Below are 15,177 nucleotides of genomic sequence, written 5' to 3'. Positions count from 1 at the left end.
GGGACTAGCCCTCATTGGAGTTCAGGAGTCAGGTGCTCAGGTCCTGCTCCTGATTTGATTGGTTATGCTCGGGGCTCTGGAGATTTCCGGCAGGTCCCGTACGCTATAAAAAGTGCGCATGGCCGCTATGCCATACGATAGTATTTTCCATACTTGCTGCTGTGTGTTTGGTGATGGATGCTTGGACTGGTGAATGACTTATTAAGAAACCCATTCCCTCTGATATTTCGATAGTGTGAGTGATTGGGATACTGCCAGTGTGCGCGCTAGCGCCAGCGCGCTCAAGCACCACCTGTTACAGCAGCCAGCGTCTTGCATTGCGCCTAATTGCGCTTGCAGCCGTTTTGGGCGTACGCAGTTGCGACGCCGTGCACACGTCCAGTCACGTTAAGTCCATTTGGGGGTAGTGACGTCTCTAACTACCCCAATCTCTGGCTACCGCACGTGTGCCGCTGATTATCTGTGCAGTATATACAGACTCAGCGTTTTTGTGTTTGAGTTTTTGTGTGCAGCTCTGTGAATTCCAACAGAGCTTGCTTTTGTGCACCTGGTGCAGTTCTTCCCTGTGCACATTACCGTCCTGGTGCTCTGCCTTTTCAGCAGCGGTTATTACACCTGCCGCACGGTGGACCCCGGGCGGCGAACACGCTTTATTTATATTTTTTTTAAGCGTGTTCCGCCGCCGTAACATCTGCTTTAGCTTGGCTGGTTGTCAAAAATGGAGGGGGCTCCACACTGTTTTTTAAAATCATTTATTTAAATAATTAAAAAAACATCATGTGGACCCTTCTATTTTTGATAACCAGCCTTGCTAATGTTGACAGCTGAGGGTTGCAGCTCCCAGCTGCCGGTTATGCCTGGCTGGTTACCAAAAATACAGGGGATCCCTTGTCATTTTTAAAAAAATATTATTATTTCTTTAGAACGCAGGTACTGGCTGATTAATACTCCCATCAGCCACTGCCTTTTCTCGCTGTTATTAGCAACAGCAGGCGTAAGCAGATTGGAACAGTAGTCTCATCAGCCAATGCCAGTGACCAGAGGTATACTTTTTACAGCTGTGGGCTCATGCTCTCATCTGACCGGCAGTAAAATCTGAAGCAGTGTTTGCCACACTGTCATGAACACTGGATGTTCAGGCCCCCCAATCATGTGAATGGGATCAGGGTTCTGTTCTGATACCCATACCCAAACTTCCTTTAACTGTTCGGCCAAACTCACCAGATCTGAACATCCAGGGGTCCGCCCATCTCAACTTTTTATGCATTTATTATTAACTATGAATTTTTATCTGTCAGTATCATAAGCTGAGTTTATTCCTTGGTGAATAACAACCTCCCTATCTTTTTTCTGTTTGATTATATTTGTTTCATTTAAATTATGTAATAATTATCCATAGTGAAATATTTGTGGATATCACATTATCACCAACAAATAATCCCTGTATGGAAATGTTCTTTTTCTGTATGAACATTGGTGCATATTTATATAGTCGGTCTATATCTGTAGATACTACACTCCCACCGGCACATAAGTACCGTATATACTCATGTATAAGCCAAGATTTTCAGCCCATTTTTTTTGGCTGAAAGTCCCCCTCTCGGCTTATACACGAGTCATATACCTGGGGGTCGGCAGGGGAGGGGGAGCGGGGGTGTCAGAGATCATACTTACCCCTGCCGGCACAGTCTCTGCAGCCCCCCTGATTCTCCCACGGTCTCACTTCCTGCCTTCAGCGGTCACGTGGTACCGCTCATCAAACTCATGAATATGCGCATATTCATGAGTGTAATTAGCGGTACCACGTGACTTCTGAAGGCAGGAAGGGAGACCGTGGGAGAAGCGGGAATGCAGAGACCGCGCCAGGAGGGGGTAAGTATATCCAATATTCACCTGTCCCAGGTCCATCGCTGCTCACCGGTGTCTGCTGCGTCCTGTGTCAGTGACATTTAGGCAGCAAAGGGCGCAGTGATGTGGTTAGGGTGCGCCGCGCCCTCTGCTGGCTGAACAGTCACTGACACAGGATGCGGCAGACAACGGTGAGCAGCGATGGACCCCGGACAGGTGAATATCTCTGGTGCTGGGTCCTGAGTAGGAGAGGTGAGTATGGCATTTTTTTGCAGCATATGGGGTCATAATATATGGAGCATCTTATGGGGGCATATTCTATGGAGCAGCATATGGGGGCATATTCTATAGGGAAGCATATGGGGGCATAGTCTATAGAGAAGTTTATGGGGGCAGCATATGGAGGCATATTCTATGGAGCAGCATATGGGGGCATATTCTATGGGGGCTTAATCTATGGAGCAGCATATGGGGGCATATTCTATGGAGCAGCATATTAGGGCATAATCTATGGAGCATTTTATGGGGGCATAATCTATGGAGCATCTTATAGCGGCATAATCTATGGAGCATTTTATGGAGCATCTTTTTTTTTTTAAATTAGTGTATTAAACCATTAGAAGTTATATAATACACACATTTAGTACAAAATGTTAAGCGTGATACATAGTATATATATGCTCAGGTAACATGAAGACGTGAAGCATAATATGTGCATCAATTGTGTGTGAATAAAGCAGATATAATATCAAGTGAATCACAGTAGTATTGTGTTATTGTACCAGTAATAAAAACCTGCCTAGCTTCTAAACCTACCTACATCTACCAAAACGTAAACAGTTCCGCAGCCTACTTTTATACAATAAACGGTTTACTGTGCGACATCCCCGCCCTGCAAAGTGAGGTGAGAGGAGTTCCACCTCTACCAAATCTTTTTGAATTTACCCAGGCATCCTCTATTTTGATACAGTGTACGTTCATATGGGATAATCGAGTTTACCAGCGTGATCCAGGACCCAAGAGAAGGGGGTGAATTCCCCATCCACCGTAATGCTAGTATCTTCCGTGCCATGAACAGTGTCTCCCGTAGAAAAATCCCCACATAATGACCCCAGGCCTCCTCATCCCACACTCCAAACAGACAAATCAGTGGTTCAAGGGGAACAGCAGTTTGTACCAAGGATGTTAATAAAGACGTCACCCCCTCCAGTATTGCGCAACAACTGGACAGCACCAGATCATATGGATAAAGTCTGCATCTATTGAATGACATCTTAAACATTCCGATGATGGGCATCGGCCCATCCTAAAGAGTCGAATTGGAGTCAAATATGATTGATTAATAATATACAGTTGTATCATCCTGTTGTTGGCAGACTGAGACACCCAGATTGGTGACTCCAGGATTTCTTCCCATTCCTCACCCTGTGTCTCTGGGATGAGTCTCTCCCATTTCTTCTTAACGGAATCTAAGGCATTTTCTGTCCCCACTGACAACATATATGTATAGAGAGAAGAGATGAGGCCTTGAGGGCCCTGTGATTTAAGAATCCCTATCAGAGGTAGAGACGAAATGGCATTATCTATACCCATACATCTCATGTGCGATTGAAAAGCTGATCTTAGCTGTAGATAAAGAAAAAACTGGGATCTCGGGACTCCACGATTAACTTGTAATTGCTCAAAGGATACCATTGTTCCATGATCATATAGATCACTTATCGTAGAGACACTATATTGAGCCCAAAACTCAGCAGATGAATGTTTAAGTAGCACCGGGAAGTAGTCATTATTCCATAGGGGCATTTCAGCTATAATATCCCCAAATCTAACCACCCCCTTGATCTGTCTCCATATCGATCGTGCCAGACGAAGCAGAGGTAGCAGTCTCGAGACATTTATTTTCCTCATTTCCAAAAAAACCCAGTGGGCAACCAGTCCCTGCAGCATGAAGTAGATAACTCTCAGAATTCGGGAGATGACCTCCAGGCATCCATGTACTTATGGCCTTGGCCTGTCCAGCTAGATAATATAAAAAGAAATCGGGTAACGCTGCCCCTCCTCCCCTCTTGGGCCTCTGCAGAGTGGTTAGTTTAAGTTTAGGCCTGGCTTTCCCCCAAATAAAGGATGTGGTTTTGGAATTTATATTAGCAAAAAAGGATTTGGGTACCACCACCGCACTATGTTGAAGAAAGTAGCTAAGCTTGGGGAGTAATATCATTTTAATTAAATTAATAAGTCCGGCTACAGACAGTGGAAGTTTACCCCAGATCGCAAATTTACCCCTGACCATCTCCAGCAATGGTTGTATATTGAGTTGCAGATCAAATTTACTACCCTGACAAATATGAACACCCAAATATTTAAAACTAGTTACAATGGGGAGTAAGGAGAGAGTCTCAAGTCGTGGCATTGGAGTGTGGGAAAGAGGCATCAAAGCAGATTTCTCCCAATTTATGTATAGGCCAGAATATTTACTGAAATTATTTATGGTAGTGTTCAGTCTTGTCAGGGTCTCTTTTGTTTTGTCCATAAATATCACCATATCGTCAGCATATAGGCCTATGGTATCTATCCGATCCGCTATTTCTATACCAGCAATATTAGGGGAGGCTCTTATACGTATTGCCAGCACCTCAAAAGCAAGAGCAAAAAGGGCCTGGGAAATGGGACATCCCTGACGAGTTCCTCTATGCAGTGAAAATGATTCAGATATGGAGTTATTTACAATAACCCGGGCCTTGGGCTTCATGTATATAACATTAACCCATTTTTGGAATCTTTCACCAAATCCATACCTCTGTAAGCATGCATGGAGAAAAGGCCATTCAAGCGAGTCAAAGGCCTTGGCCGCATCTAGTGATGCCTGTGCCCATTCATTATCTGGTACCAGAAAGCTATATTGGACCACTGACTGGACTGGTCTGATATTTATGGAAGTACTCTTACCCGGCATAAAACCCATCTGATCAGGGTGTACAAGATTTAATATGACTGAATTTACTCTTTTGGCTAAAATTTTTGTAAAAATTTTATATTCCACATTTACTAGTGATATAGGCCTATAAGATCCACAATCTAAAGGGTCCTTCCCCTCCTTTTTAAGAACTATTACATTGGCTTCATAAAAGGACTCCGGCATGCATCCCCCCTCCCAAATCCCACGAAACACTGTCAACAAAAGGGGTGCCAGTATATCCTGATATTTCCTATATAGCTCCACAGGAAATCCATCCGGCCCAGGGGCCTTCCCGGAGGCTATGTCTTTTATGGCATCCTCTACCTCCTCCAGTGTAAACTCTGCATCCATAAAGGCCCATTGGGAAGGACTTAGCTTAGGAAATTCTATATCTAACAAATAATTTAAACACTCCAGGCCATCCACCTCCGTCTTAGAATTGTACAATGAACCATAATAATCAGAAAAACATTGTAGTATCTCTTCAGTTGATTAAACCAAAGTACCATCTGAGTCACGAATCTGTAGAATTGTGTTAGTAGCATTGTGCTGTCGTACTAAATATGCCAGAAATTTACTCGCCTGATTCCCCATTTCAAAATAAGACTGCCGGGCAAAGAATAATTTACGTTTCATTTTAGTGTCAGTGTATTGAGCATATAGCCTTTGAGCGGTCAGCCATTCTACCCTTATACTGTTAGTTTGATCCAATATATAGGCTGCCTCTGAGTCTTTCAGATGTCGCTCCATCTCGCCATCCTCCTTCGATGTCACTCGCTTAACATGAGAAATTGTAGAGGATAAACAACCCCGTAAATAGGCTTTAAGAGCATCCCAGAATACATTAATATTTCGGGGTTCGGGGTGGGACGAGACGAAGCAACGTAATTGATCTATCGTTCTATCAAGGGATGTTATCAACTTCAGCCAAAAAGGGTTCAACTTCCATGTTATCCTATTAGTCAATGGCCCAAATATAAGCTTGAGAATAACTGGACTATGATCCGAAATCCCCCTACTTCCATGGTTGATATCATCCACCCACGCCGCCAGACCGCTAGACCCAAAAAAGTAGTCTATACGAGACAGAGAGCACTTAGTGGAGGAATGACAAGTATACTCCCTTGTCTCTGGATGGCGCACCCTCCATAGATCTAGCCACCCGCTACCCGCCATGAATTGTAACAGTTAGGATGTGCCCGGGGGGGGGAACCCCACCCTGTATTCCATCACCCAGTCTCAATTTATCCAAATGGCTGTTCATGACTAAATTGAAATCTCCCATACAAATGACATGTGCATCTGGGTAATTCAAAGCAAAGCTCAATGCCTTCCGAATAATTGATATATTGGCCGGATGGGGATTATAAATACAAAGGATGACATATTTCTGAGAATTAATCAGTGCGTGCACAAACATAAATCGTCCCTCGGGGTCTTTCCGGACCTCCCTAACCTCCCACCAAACATCCTTATGAACCAACAGTGAAACCCCCCTTGAGTAGCTGGTGTGAAAAGCATGTATAAACCATTGCACCCACGGTTTCTGTACCCATCGAACCGTATCTCTGGTGAAATGCGTCTCCACCAGAGCCACAACGTGAGGACGGTAATGTCTAATTTGTGAGAACACTTTAATTTTTTTCCGAGGGGTTTTTATGCCTCTTATATTCCGGTCATACAAATCAGCTCAGAACCCATTCCCGTCTATCTGGATATAATACATGCTGGTGCCTGAACCAGATGCAGAGAACCCACACAGGTAGCAGAATTTGGCGTTGGCTGCGGCCTCTATCTAAACAATTATAAAAAGTAAAACTTTTGAAAAAGAAAAAGCAAAACAGGAACCTAATAAAATAGGCGTACAGTCTTACGCCCCCATCAAAAGATAAACAAGGAGATACCATCACTGTATACAGCGTCCGGTATAGCTGGCATCTGGGAATTCGCCGAGAGAGCTCCAATTAGACCATTGATTGAGAGGATTCAAGGTAACAGCCGCCACATTAGGAATCTTTCGCGGGGGATCCCCTATGGGACCGTAGCCATTCAGTCGCCTCCGCCGGATCTGTAAAAAATACGGAGGAGCCTTCATGGACAATCCGGAGCCGGGCCGGATATATCATCGAATATACAATGTTCCTGTCCCTGAACCGCTTCTTGACCTCGAAGAATTGTGCCCGTTGCTTCTGCAGTTCCATGGAGAAATCCGGAAAGATGGAAACGACAGCAATGTTCAACTTGATAGGTCTTTTCAGGCGTGCGAGACGCAGAATGGTATCTCTGTCCTTGCAATTGAGCAAGCGTGCCAGGAATGGCTGAGGCGGGGCCCCCGGAGGCAGGGGTCTTGTGGGGACCCTGTGAGCTCTTTCAACAGCAAACATTGAGGAGAATTCGTCCCCCAAGGAGGTCTTAAGCCAATCCTCCAGAAACTGCTCAGGATGCTGACCTTCCGAGCGCTCAGGCAGTCCAACAATACGGATATTATTCCGGCGCATTCTATTTTCCAAATCATCCGCCTTCTGCTTCCAAGTATTCATGGAGCCCGCCACTTTCGTTAATTTAGCCTCCATGGGTGTAATGGTATCTTCCACCTTGGACACCCTTGTCTCCACTTCCGTAATGCGCCCCCTCATAGCCTGCATATCCTGACGGAGTCTCCCCCCTCCGTATAGACATCCTCAATTCTCTCTGTCAGGGATGTCCTGGTCAACGAGATAGCCTGCATCAACTGCTCCGATGCTTGTTTAAGGGTCAATTCCTCCTGTTCCGTCTCCTCCTCACCCCCAGAATGGCGATTTTTGCGCTGAACTTGAGAGGATGTGCTCCTATTATGTCGCGCACTTTCAGCGGGGTCAGCTCTAGCAAATTCCTTCAGTTTTTCCGCCGCTCCCGACCCTTTAAGTCGGCTCATGATTGTCTGCAGTGCGGTTTAGCGGGACAATTAAAACGTGTAATCCAGGTATTGCTCACTACAGATGGGAATCGCAGAGGGGCTGGCAACAGTTAATTATGGATTAGGCCACTGAGGGACGCCCGAGGGATTACAAGGACGATAGCCAGGTACTGTTCAGATCTTAATGACCCGGGGAGGGAGGAGGAACCCCCGCAGAGGCAGCTGCAGTGGGGGAGGGTGCACAAAGCCTCCCCCAATAATGGCGCCAACCGGCACAGTGAGCCAATAGATAAAAAGGGATATCACGCGGGGCCCGTTTTTCCAGGGCACTCACCGCGTGTACCCTCAGATTGCCAGACGGTTTTCTTCACTGCCCGGCGGCGGTGCAGCAATGGAAGTCAGCGCTGCAGCTCTCAGCAGCTGAGCTGCACGCCCAAGATGGCCGCCGTCTCGTGGGGAAGCCAGCCGCCCGCTTCTATCTCCTCCGCCGCCCGCTCCCAGAAGCCTCCCAACCTGCCACGGAGTGACCAGGGGTCCCGGTGTCCAAGGGGGTCCAGCCAGCCATAAGTGCGTTGTCAGGAAGGGGTCCAATGATCAGGATCTGACAGGATGATGAGGAGCTCTCTGTACCAGCATCCTCTTCCGTTCACGGCATAGCCACGCTCCCCATCTATGGAGCATCTTATGGAGGCATAATCTATGGAGCATCTTATGGGGCCATAACCTTTATGGAGAATTATATGGGGCATATTATTCTATGGAGCATCTTATGGGGGCATTATTAACCTTTGTGCAGCATTATATGGGGTGTATTTTGTATGGAGCATCTTATGGGGCCATCATGAATTGTATGGAGCATTATATGGGGCTCCTGATTCAATATGGATATGCAAAAACATTTAACCTACTGATGTCTCAATTAATTTTACTTTTATTGGTATCTATTTTTAATTTTGAAATTTACCAGTAGCTACTGCATTTTCCACCCTAGGCTTATACGCAAGTCAATAAGTTTTCCAAGTTTTTTGTGGCAAAATTAGGGGGGTTGGCTTATAATCGGGTCAGCTCATACACGAGTATATACAGTATATATAAGTGTATATCTGTAGGCACTACACTCCCACCGGCACATACAGTGGGTACGGAAAGTATTCAGACCTCTTTACATTTTTCACTCTTTGTTTCATTGTAGCCATTTGGTAAATTTAAAAAAGTTCTTTTTTTCTCATTAATATACACTTTGCACCCCATCTTGACTGGAAAAAAACAGAAATGCAGAAATTTTTGCAAATTTATTAAAGAAAAATTGAAATATCACATGGTCATAAGTATTCAGACCCATTGCTCAGACACTTATATTTAAGTCACATGCTGTCCATTTCCTTGTGATCCTCATTGAGATGGTTCTACTCCTTCACTGGAGTCCAGCTGTTTTTAATTAAACTGACAGGACTTGATTTGGAAAGGCACACATCTGTCTATATAAGACTTCACAGCTCACAGTGCATGTCAGACCAAATGAGAATCATGAGGTCAAAGGAACTGGCCAAGGAGCTCAGAGACAGAATTGTGGCAAGGCACATATCTGGCCAAGGTTACAAAAGAATTTCTGCAGTACTCAAGGTTCCTAAGAGCACAGTGGCCTCCATAATCCTTAAATGGAAGTTTGGGACCATCAGAAGTCTTCCTAGATCTGGCCGTCCAGCCAAATTGAGCAATTGTGGGAGAAGAGCCTTGGTGAGAGAGGTAAAGAATCCTAAGATCACTGTGGCTGAGCTCCACAGATGCAGTAGGCAGATAGGAGAAAGTTCCATAAAGTCAACTATCACTGCAGCCCTCCATCAGTCGGGTCTTTATGGCAGAGTGGCCCAACTGAAGCCTCTTCTCAGTGCAAGACATATGAAAGCCCGCATAGAGTTTGCTAAAAGACACATGAAAGACTCCCAGACTATGAGAAATAAGATTCACTGATGAGTCGAAGATAGAACTTTTTGGTGATAATTCTAAGTGGTATGTGTAGAGAAAACCAGGCACTGCTCATCTCCTGCCCAATACAATCCCAACAGTGAAACGTGGTGGCAGCATTATGCTGTGGGGGTATTTTTAAGCTGCAGGGACAGGACGACTGGTTGCAATTGAAGGAAACATGAATGCGGCCAAGTACAGAGATATCCTAGATGACAACCTCTTCCAGAGTGCTCTGGACCTCAGACTTGGCCGAAGGTTCACCTTCCAACAAGACAATAACCCTAAGCACACAGTTAAAATAACAAAGGCGTTGCTTCAGAACAACGCTGTGACCATTCTTGACTGGCCCAGCCAGCGCCCTGACCTAAACCCAATTGAGCATCTCTGGAGAGACCTGAAAATGGCTGTCTACCTACGTTCACCATCCAACCTGATGGAACTGGAGAGGATCTGCAAGGAAGAATGGCAGAGGATCCCCAAATTTCTACATTTGTTTTTTTCAGTCAAGATGGGATGCAGAGTGTACATTAACGAGAAAAAAAAAGAACTTTTTTGAATTTACCAAATGGCTGCTATGAAACAAAAAGTGAAAAATTTAAAGGGGTCTGAACACTTAATGTATCCACTGCAGTTCTTACACAATAATGGCATCTATATGAATATTGGTGCAGATTTATATATCGGTGTATATCTGTAGACATTACACGCCCACCGGCACATATTTATATATAGGTGTATATCTGTGGACACTACACTCTCACTGGCACATATTTATACATAGATGTATATCTGTAAACACTGCACTCACATCGGCACATATTTATATATTGGTGTATATCTGTAGACACTACACTCCCACCCGCACATATTTATATATAGATGTATATCTGTAGACACTACACTCCCACCCACACATTTATATATCAGTGTATATCTGCAGACACTAATAATAATAATTTTATTTCTATAGTGCCAACATATTCCTCAGCACTTTACATTATAGAGGGGATTTCTAGACAATAGACATTACATCATAATAATAAACACATACTGTAGATCGAAACACATACCAAGAGAAATGAGGGCCCTGCTTGCAAGCTTACAATCTATGAAGAAAAAGGGTAGACACTAAAGGTGGATGGTAACAATTGTTTTCATAGTTCGGACCAGCCAAAGTGTAGGAATCGGGTGTTCACTACACTCTAACCGGCACATATTTAGAAATAGGTGTATATCTGTAGACACTACACTCCCATCAGCACATATTTATATATAGGTGTATATCTGTAGACACTACACTCCAATCGGCACATATTTATATATCGGTGTACATCTGTAGACACTACACTCCCACCGGCACATATTTATAAATAGGTGTATATCTGTAGACACTACACTCCCACCGGCACATATTTATAAATAGGTGTATATCTGTAGACACTACACTCCCACCGGCACATATTTATATATCGGTGTACATCTGTAGACACTACACTCCCACCGGTACATATTTATATATAGGTGTATATCTGTAGACACTACACTCCCATCAGCACATATTTATATATAGGTGTATATCTGTAAACACTACACTCCCATCGGCACATATTTATGTATCGGTGTACATCTATAGACACTACATTCCCACCGGCACATATTTATAAATAGGTGTATATCTGTAGACACTACACTCCCATCGGCACATATTTATATATAGGTATATATCTGTAGACAATACACGCCCATCGGCACATATTTATGTATAGGTGTATATCTGTAGACACTGCACTCCCATCGCCACATCTATATATATATATTATATATATATATATATATATATATATATATATTTGCCTTAAATTGTCTGTCATCCACTTCCGTCTGGATGTCCCCAAACCCCACAATCCACCGTGCCGACCGGAAATACGCCAACCACCATATTGAAATACCCCAGTGATGGGTATTCCAATATGGCACCCGCTGGTGGTACCAGGACCACCAGCGAGACACCGCCGGGACCCCGCCACCGCCGGACCCCCCCGCCGCTGCTGGACCCACCGCCGATGGACCCCCCCCACGCCGCTGCCTGCAGGAAAGACCGCGGTCTTTCCTGACGGCTGGCCGCTGCCAGGACCCCCCCCGCCGGACCTGCCTCTGTCCTCCCACCCACCGTCACAACCGTCAGGAAAGACCGCGGCTTGCGGCCTGTGCACAGGCCGCAAGCCGCGGTCTTTCCTGACGACTGGCCGCTGCCTGGACCCCCCCCACCGCTGGACCTGCCGCCGCTGAACCCCCCCACCGCCGCCTGTACTCACATATACACACACACACGTATTCACATACATACATACATACACACGTATTCACATACACACATACACACGTATTCACATACACACACACGTATTCACATACACACACACGTATTCACATACACAAACACACATCATACGTATTCACATACACACACGTACTCACATACTCACACACATACACCTCTAGTATTTATATATCGGTGTATATCTGTAGACACTACACTCCCATCGGCACATATTTATGTATAAGTGTATATCTGTAGACACTACACTCCCATCGGCACATATTTATAAATAGGTGTATATCTGTAGACACTACACTCCCATCGGCACATATTTATATATAGGTATATATCTGTAGACAATACACGCCCATCGGCACATATTTATGTATAGGTGTATATCTGTAGACACTGCACTCCCATCGCCACATCTATATATATATATATATATATATATATATTATATATATATATATATATATTTGCCTTAAATTGTCTGTCATCCACTTCCGTCTGGATGTCCCCAAACCCCACAATCCACCGTGCCGACCGGAAATACACCAACCACCATATTGAAATACCCCAGTGATGGGTATTCCAATATGGCACCCGCTGGTGGTACCAGGACCACCAGCGAGACACCGCCGGGACCCCGCCACCGCCGGACCCCCCCCGCCGCTGCTGGACCCACCGCCGATGGACCCCCCCCACGCCGCTGCCTGCAGGAAAGACCGCGGTCTTTCCTGACGGCTGGCCGCTGCCAGGACCCCCCCCGCCGGACCTGCCTCTGTCCTCCCACCCACCGTCACAACCGTCAGGAAAGACCGCGGCTTGCGGCCTGTGCACAGGCCGCAAGCCGCGGTCTTTCCTGACGACTGGCCGCTGCCTGGACCCCCCCGCCGCTGGACCTGCCGCCGCTGAACCCCCCCACCGCCGCCTGTACTCACATATACACACACACACGTATTCACATACATACATACATACACACGTATTCACATACACACATATTCACATACACACACACGTATTCACATACACACACACGTATTCACATACACAAACACACATCATACGTATTCACATACACACACGTACTCACATACTCACACACATACACCTCTAGTATTTATATATCGGTGTATATCTGTAGACACTACACTCCCATCGGCACATATTTATGTATAAGTGTATATCTGTAGACACTACACTCCCATCGGCACATATTTATTTATAAGTGTATATCTGTAGACACTACACTCCCATCGGCACATATTTATATATAAGTGTATATCTGTAGAAACTACACTCCCATCGGCACATATTTATATATCGGTGTACATCTGTAGACACTACACTCCCATCGGCACATATTTATATATACGTGTATGTCTGTAGACACTAATATTTATTTTTATATAGCACTAACATATTCCACAGCGCTTTACAGTTTGCACACATTATCATCACTGTCCCCGATGGGGCTCACAATCTACATTCCCTATCAGTATGTCTTTGGAATGTGGGAGGAAACCGGAGTCCCCGGAGGAAACCCACGCAAACACGGGGAGAACATACAAACTCCTTGCAGATGTTGTCCTCGGTGGGATTCGAACCCAGGACTCCAGTGCTGCAAGGCTGCAGTGCTAACCACTGAGCACAAATTTATACATAGGTGTACATCTGTAGACATTACACTCCCACCGGCACATATTTCTTACACAATAATGGTTTCTGTATGATCATATCTGTCACATTGTAAAGGTAAATACAAAAAGCTGATAAGTAATAGAAATCGTATGGATATATACTGACCTGACTCAGCATCATGTGGTTGTTGCAGATTATTGGGTGATGTCAACAAAAACACTTATGGAACAAGGAAGTTTCGTGGTCCATATCCAAGCTGCCGGCTTGCAAAGAAATGGCAAATGCCAGAAGTTTTATGAAAATAAGTTTTTGTTTTTTTTATATGCATTTCGAAGTGTAACCCTCTTCTTCTTCAGGAAGTTAACAAACCGTATACACATGGGCGTACCCAGGAGCAAAACTAGGGGGGGTGGCAAGCCATGGTCGGGCACCGGCAAATTTTAGGCCATGCCCCGGCCACCCCATTTTACAACTAGTCCATGCCCCAACCACACCCATTTAGCACTGCTGATCACACTGACTGGTACTGAGCGCACAGTGGCTGGTACTGAGGAAAAGAAAGAAAGAACAGAGAGAAAAAAGAAAGAACAGAGAGAAAGAAAGAAAGGAGAGAGAGAAAAAGAAAGAACAGAGAAAGAAAAGAGAGAAAGGAAGAACAGGGAGAGAAAAAAATGGAAAGAAAGAACAGAGAGAAAGAAAGAGGGGAAAGAAAGAACAGAGAGACAGAAAGAAAGCACAGAGAGAGAAAGAAGAAAACAGAGAGAAAGAAAAAGGGGAAAGAATGAAAGAAAGTACAGTGAGAGAAAGAACAGAGAGAAAGACAGAAAGAACAGAGAGAATGAAAGAAAGAACAGAGAAAGAAAGAAAGAACAGAGAGAGAGAAAAAAAACAGAATGAAAAAAAGAACAGAGAATGAAAGAAAGAACAGAGAGAGAAAGAAGAAAGAGCAGAGAGAGAGAAAGCGGGGAAATAATGAATGAAAGAACAGACAGAGAGAAAGAAAGAACAGAGAGAAAGAAATAACAGAGAGAAAGAAAGAACAGAGAGAGAAAGAAAGAAAATACAAAGAAAGAAAGAAAATACAAAGAAATAAAGAAAGAAAAGAGAGAGAGAAAGAGGGGAAAGAAAGAAAGAGACAAAAAGAACAGAGAGAGAAAGAACAGAGAGAAAGAAAGAACAGAGAGAGAAGGAAAAAAGAAAGATTAGAGAAAGGAAGAAAGAACAGAGAAAAAGATTAGAGAGGGAAAGAAAACAGAGAGAACAGAGAAAGAAATATTCTATAAAGATACTATAGCAGCCTGGCTCACACTGTAATGCCCACCTGAGCCTCCCGGTGCAGGACATATCATGATCCGCTCACATGGCCGGCATCCCTGATTCCAAGGCGATCCCGCTGTCTGCGCTGTCAGAGGACGACATGGTGATGGATCTGAAGCATTTCCTGAAGTGCCTCCATGGTTCCGTCACAATCTCTTGCCAAAATTACCTCACTTCTGGTCAGTTTCCAGCACGTCACTTCCGGTGGAATGTCCCGTGCGA

This window comes from Dendrobates tinctorius, unplaced genomic scaffold, assembly GCF_039654945.1.
Source record: "Dendrobates tinctorius isolate UK_male_01 unplaced genomic scaffold, ASM3965494v1 ptg000164l, whole genome shotgun sequence".
Taxonomy (NCBI): domain Eukaryota; kingdom Metazoa; phylum Chordata; class Amphibia; order Anura; family Dendrobatidae; genus Dendrobates; species Dendrobates tinctorius.
This window is presented reverse-complemented; position numbering follows the sequence as displayed.